The sequence below is a fragment of the Bison bison genome, unplaced genomic scaffold (assembly GCF_000754665.1).
Source record: "Bison bison bison isolate TAMUID 2011002044 unplaced genomic scaffold, Bison_UMD1.0 scf7180017864304, whole genome shotgun sequence".
NCBI classification, from domain to species: domain Eukaryota; kingdom Metazoa; phylum Chordata; class Mammalia; order Artiodactyla; family Bovidae; genus Bison; species Bison bison.
Genome location: NW_011494876.1, coordinates 5,841,299 through 5,848,363, shown reverse-complemented (window position 1 = coordinate 5,848,363; position 7,065 = coordinate 5,841,299). Strand labels below are relative to the sequence as shown.

Below are 7,065 nucleotides of genomic sequence, written 5' to 3'. Positions count from 1 at the left end.
GGTCAGGAAGATCCCCTGGAGAGGAAACGGCAACCCACTCCACCACTGTTGCATGGAAAATTCCATGGACAGAGGAGCCTGGCAGGCTACATGGGGCTCCAGAGAGTCGGACATGACTGAGCAATGACGCATTTTACTAGATTTATAGTAAATAAAATGGGCACTTGGAGTTAATTCTCTGTTGACTTATCTCAGTCCCTATGTTCCTCTTTGATCTGATATTTAAATTCTACTGGCTCCTCAACTCTGTCACCTGCTGTTTTCAATATATGTGAGCAACAGTAAAGTACACACCCACAAGAACTTAGAAAATTAGTAATCCATTACATTACATATGTAATGGATCAATACAGAGATATTTCATCATCTGGAAGAAAACAGGTAAGCAGAACTTGACTTTCAACTGGTAGAAGATATTAACCTATTTAAAGCAGAGGGCAGTGGAGGGGAATGGTCAGCCATGGAAACAGCCAAGGAAAAGCTACAAAGACAAATGTTGGCAGGGGACATTTAAGTACTGGCTAGGGAAAAGAAGTCTTCAGTTAATGGCCATTTGGTATTCTTACATCGGGAGAAGGACAACCCTAATGTGGAGTACAAAAGAGGCTGTAGGCAGCTAAGGTGATGGATTTTCAGGTCTTCTAGCAAGACCACTGAAGGATAAAAGAACATGCTACTTCAAAATGTGCCATTTTGGTTTATTGATTATTTTGAGCTGTAGGCACTTGAAAAATAGCAAATGCAGGGAGAGACTTTCTCCAAACTCCCCTTATCTGCCTAAAAGCAAATCCTCCAAAAGAAGCTGAATATTCCCTCTCTGGCAGTTTCTGCAACCAGGGAAGACTGACTCGCCACAGTTAAGGAGACAAAAAGTCAACACCATAGCCAATCTTAGTCACAAATCATCATACCTCCTAGCTACTCTACTAAGTGCCCACTCATCTTTGCTAAAAATCATTTACTCTCCCCTAAGAGGTCTACATCTCAACCCCACTCTCCACTCTTTCCCTATCAAGAAAGGGAAATAAAGTCTGAATCTCAAGCTATCTTGGGAGTCACTCATCTTCCCCTGGGTATCTCCCATGGAAAGATAAGGTCTACATGTTAATAAACTTCTGTTTGCTTTTCTCTTGTGTCAGTTTGTCTTGGTTACAAGGATCTCGGCTAAGAACTCAGTAAGGTAGAAGGAAAATTATGTTTCACTCCTCCACCAACCTCATTGTGAGACCCTGGTATCACGCTATCTAAAGAGTGACAGTCATGTTATATGAAAACATAGTCACGCCATTCAACTTCTTTTGCTCTCTTCTCATGCAAAACAGGCCATTTTCTGATGCTCTGGCTCCCCGCTTTACCATAGTAAATGAGTGCCCCCCAAGACAACTGCCAGAGGTAGACTCAGCCTATTCTCATGGTGATGCCCTGAACACTGTCAACATGGTATTGGAGTATTATTAATTCATACATGTATCAACTTACTTTTATATACAGTTGTCCTTGGGTATCCTTGGGAGATTGGCTCCAGAATCCCCCACAGACACCAAAATCCACAAATGCTGAAGTCCTTTATACAAAATAGTGTAGTATTTGTATATAACCTCTGTGTGGGTGCTTAGTCGCTCAACTGTGTCTGACTCTTTGCTACTGACCCCATGTAGTGTAGCTCACCAGGCTCCTCTGTCCATAAATCTGGATTCTCAAGGCAAGAATATTGGAGTGGGTAGCCATCCCCTTCTCCAGAAGATCGCTCCAACTCAGAGATTGAACCCGGGTCTCCTGCATCATCTGCATTGGCATCAAATTCTTTACCACTGAGACACCAGGGAAGCCCACATAACCTATGTGCATCCTCTTGTATACTTTAAATCATCTCTAGATTACTAATAATACCTTGTTGTTGTTTTAGTTGTTGCATCTGACTCTTTTGCAACCCCATGGACTGTGTAGCCCTTCAGGCTTCTCTGTCCATAGGATTTCCCAAGCAAGAGCACTGGAGTGGGTTGCCATTTCCTACTCCAGGGGATCTTCCCAACCCAGGGATTGAACTCGTGTCTGCTGTGTCTCCTGCAGTGGTAGGTGGATTCTTTACCATTGAGCCACCAGGGGAATTATACTTATAATACTTAATATGATGTAAATGCTGCGTAAATAGTTGTAAACACAATGTAAATGTTGCCAATCCAATAAATTCAAGTTTTGCTTTCTGGAATTTTTTTCAAGTATTTTTGATCCAAAATTTCTTGAATCTGAAATGTGGAATCTATGGATAGGAAGTACCAACTGTAATTATCTAAAAAGATGACACAAGAGTAATGCTAATAATATGGTTTTTTAAAGCAATAAACTCCCTTGTAAACCTGTTTACATTTTCCATTTGTGATTCTTGTCTACTTGCTCTTATTCACATACCTGCCTATTTTTGCATATCTGCAAGAATGCAAATCTTGCATTCCTGCCATTTTGTATTTTCTTTTTTCACACTGTATCGGAACTACTTTAATAAATTACATCACAACCATTTTGCATATTTTATCACTGGCTTCACAATGAAATTATAGATAGCATTATAATGCCACTGTAATAAATATTCTTTTTGACTTCTGTCACATCACTACCTGAGGAAACTCCCCTAGAATTCTTATCTCAGAGGATCATCTCTTTTGATCAGACTCTATGCTGTCAAACTATCCAGCAAAAGGAATTCACCTACCCATAATGTCATTAGTAGTCTAAACGCTGTTTCATCACAATGTTCTCAGCACTAAACCTTACTATTTTTTAAAATACTGAATATTTTAGATCACAATATTTTCAAAATTTCATCCTGTTTTGAAACAGCTCTATATAAACTAGGAAGGTGTCCAGGAATGGTTATACATTTAATGTGTAATTCAGGACTCTAAATATCCTACTATGTCTTTTAAAAGGATTATGCTAAAGCAAATACAAAGGAGTTGAAATGATTAGGAAAAAAATCTCTTTTGCAATATAAGCAGGCAAACACAATTTACAAAATCATGTTGCAAGGACTGCATGTTTTATCTACTATGTGCTCCTAAGGGTCACGCACTCGTGAAAGGGGCTTTAATTTGACATAACTGTCTGCTTTGCTTCATTTGTTGTATGAATTCCCTGCTATAAGGAAATGCTTTCAGCTGTTTCTCTATCTCATAAGCACCTGTTGCAAAAAATATCTGTATACCCCATAAGCAACTCAACAGATATTAAAAACTTATAGCAGGAAGGCAAGAAGCTAATTTTTAAACTAGAATTGTCCAGCTCTGGGGTCTATCAAACTGTAACTCAGTGTAATATCACTTGACTTTGACTGCAATAAACAGATACTTTCTAGGCGACAACTTGGGGAAAGGGCAATCAAATATTTCACATTAGTGTGCATATCTTTCTTTGCCCTTCTCTCTTCTTCCCTTCTTTCCTTTTGTCTTTAATTCTTCTACGAAGAAAAATTCTCAAGAATCAAAGACATGTCCCTGTTTGCATTTTTATAAGCTGGTCAGTTTTGCTTCCAGGTTTCTGAGGTTTTTGAACACCAAAAATACATCTCAAAAACAATCCCATGTTATACTCAAAAATCATTTTCCACAGTCATTAGCCCATAGCACCAATTTTCCTTTTGAAAACACACCAAAAAAATAATCATTTTTTGGAGACAAATTCTCATTTAGAATGATTCAAAGAGAATGCAAATGTGATGATCACCCTGAGAGCCCAAGTAATAGATACCAGGAGATAATAATAAAATTTACGGTGGCCTTAAAATTGTTTAACTCCTTTCAAGAAACTCTGAATTATAGGGTAGCATATATAACCAAGGACTGACAACAATTCACAAAAGTCCAGAAGAGTTGCTCCTTCGAGTGTGTAGGCAAAGATGTTTAAATTGTTCCCCTTTGAAAAATAAAGATTATTTATTATTTACCTTCCTGTGCATCAGACACTCCCGCAACATGTCTATAACTCTTACTTTCTCAGGTTTGAGCTTCAAGGTCTCCAAATGCATGAGAAAGTAGTAGAATAGTGAGCCAACAAACTTGGGGGGGGGTTGTTTGTGTTTGTTTGTTGTTTGGTCTGATTGTGGAGGGAAAGAAGAAAGGAGAGAGAGAGAGAGAAAAAAAAAAGGGCAGAGAGAGATGGAGACCCCAACACCTTCACAAAGAAATCCACAGAACAGAACTGAAGTAAGTGAATCAGAATACACAAGAATACAATTATTTTTTCCCCTCTAGATGATTATTCTAGTAGGAAGAAAGATTTGAAACCACTGAATGTTTTTTTTTTTTTTTTTTTTTTTCTGATAACCACCTATGGCTTTCTCCAAAGAGACACATGTAAAATCTGGCAGGTTGTTTTCAGTTCCGTCAGGAAAATATTTAGTAACAGCCTTGTAAAAGCAAGTACTCACAGAAGCCCCAGGGAGCCGTGGATTTGCTTTGTAGTCTTGTGTCTTTCAACAAGTTCCTTTGTTGCTTTGTGTGTTCTTTCACAAAGGCCCTACCTTCTTCCACAGATGGATTTACCACTCTCTCTGCATGAATGTTGTCTTGAAGTATACAAACACTCTAAGCAGGCTCTGTCTGATGGTCTTGGCACCTGAAGGTCCCTAAAAGCGACCCACAGGATGGGAAAGGTGAAATTCATATTGACTGACCCCATAAAGATGTGGTGAAGCTTGATAGGCTAGTAGCTTTAAAATATTTTCAAGGTAAAAGCACTACATAAAAAGCTCTGTATTCTCAGCATAATTTGCTAGCAGAAAGAAATGTTACCTGGGTAATGAATACTTCCCATTTCATAAAGTGTTTGTCACCAGCAAATCCCTTTTTGAAATTTAGATAAATTTCTAAGATGCATAAGAAACAAAGCTAAGCAGTAGAGCTTGCTGCTATGAAATTTCTAATCTGGCAGGTACCATTTGTCACCCCAAACAAGTGTCTACAATCAAAATCTAATATCACAATTTCTTTATATGATTTATGTGTTAAACATTATACCCACTTATCAGTTATACCAGGTCAAAAACTGACAAGTTTTTGTTTTAAGATAGGACATTATTGAACAATACAATTTTTTATTGAGCACATCTCCACTTACTATATCTGTAACTTTGAGAACATTGTTGAATTCTTCTGAGTCATTTCCTCATCTATATAAGCAAGGCTAATGATAGTACCTACCTTGTAGGATTGTTGTGAGACTTTAAAAAGAATTCAGTAAAACAGAATTTATTAACTCTAAATTAGTTATCTGTGCCTAGAAGCAGCCGAAACATCATCTTGCAATAATGCCAGCACTCCTTTAAGCAAACACTTCTGAAAAGGCTCTGCATCTTTGGTCTAAAGATTTCCTTAGTCTAAAGATTCTCTTGGATTGGTGACCGAATCCTCTATTAGTTTCAAGGGTTCTGTGAATCCTCTCAGATGGAATGTGAAATGGTATGACTGTGAGGTTATATACATTTTTCTAGGAAACTTCATATCTTTCATCGTATTGAGAGATTAAGAATCACTGCCATGCTTTCTTTTCCAGTAAGCAGCCTTAGGTGACCTCTAAAAATGTGTGCTATTCACTTGACCCAGACAACCCCACAAAATCATGCAAATCAAGAGGTTAAAATCTTCACTTTAGGAACACTCGTGAAACTGTCCAGGCCATTAAGGGTATGCCTATCTGAAAAACCACCAAGTATCCGGGGGATGTCACTTTAAAGAAGCAATGGGTGCTACTGCATCATTACAATGGTGGAGTTGGTAGGTGTGCATAGGCCCAGCAGTAGGGCTGGATGCTGGGTCGGTGGCCCAAAAAGAATGATAAATTTTTACTGCACATACTCAAAAATGTAGAGAGTAACACTGAACTTAAGGGCTTAGAGGTAGATTCTCTTGTCATTGAGCACATCCAGGTGAACAAAGTCCCCAAGATGGGGCACAGGACTAAAAGATCTCATGGTTGGCTCAACCCATACACGAGCTCTCCTAGCCACATTGAGATGATCCTTAATGAAAAAGAACAAACTGTTCCTAAACCAGAAGAGGAGGTTGCACAGAAGAAAAAGATATCCCAGAAGAAAATGAAGAAACAAAAACTTATGTCCCCAAAATTAAAGTCAGAAAAAAAAATGTAAATAAAAGTGGGAAAAAACAGAAAAAACAATCATTGCCATAAGTCAACTATGTTAATTTTTCTGCCTTCTACTTCAAAGGAGAACCAAAGTCCCCTTTAGGGTAGAATAACCAGGCCAAAGACGGAGCAAGAAGCCCACACTCCAGTTGTTGCTGAGGCTGTACCCTAGACCAGCTTCTTCAAGCTTCCTCTTCCAATAGTTGTGGTCCTAGACCTGGCTCTCTTCTACAGTCTCCACTCATCCTCATCTCAGGTCTAACCATGACACATGGCAGGAGACATTTAAGACTACCTAGGCGAATGCTCTGAGCATTGTTGCTCTGGGCATTGTTGCTTTACCTCACCTCTGCAGCCTTGTGTAGTCATGGAAAGATCATGACCTTTGAAATAAGAAGACTTGTGTTCAATTCTCTCCCACCATTTACTGGATGTATAAGCTTGGAAAGTTTACTTAGTCATTTTCCCACCTTCTATAAAATAAATGCAATAAGATTTCTTAAAGAAAAGAAAAAGATTTACTTTTTGAATCTATCGGAAGAGAAATGTGATAATGCAGACAATATAGAAAAATGTGAACATATGCCAGGCAACAGTGGATGTTCAATAATATTCTCTTCTCATTTCTGGGTTTCAATTCAACTCCTTTGGTTACCTGCCAAGGAATCAGATCCCTCTAGGACTGAGCTCTAGCCCACACTGGCTTCTTTTTCCTTACTCCCAAATAAACACACCCAAGCCCAGTCAGAGTCCAGTTCAGTTACTCAGTTGTGCCCAGCTCTTTGCGACCCCATGGACTGCAGCAGGCCAGGCTTCCCTGTCCATCAACAACTAGCGGAGCTTGCTCAAACTCATGTCCATCAAGTTGGTGATGCCATCCAACCATCTCATTCTCTGTCGTTCCCTTCTCCTACATTCAATCTTTCC

At 38.9% G+C, this 7,065-nt stretch overlaps 1 pseudogene; it reads left to right on the top strand.

Moving 5' to 3' along the window:
- Positions 1–339: 339 nt before the first annotated feature.
- LOC104997258 lies at positions 340–6,106 on the top strand (annotated as a pseudogene).
- Positions 6,107–7,065: the final 959 nt, after the last annotated feature.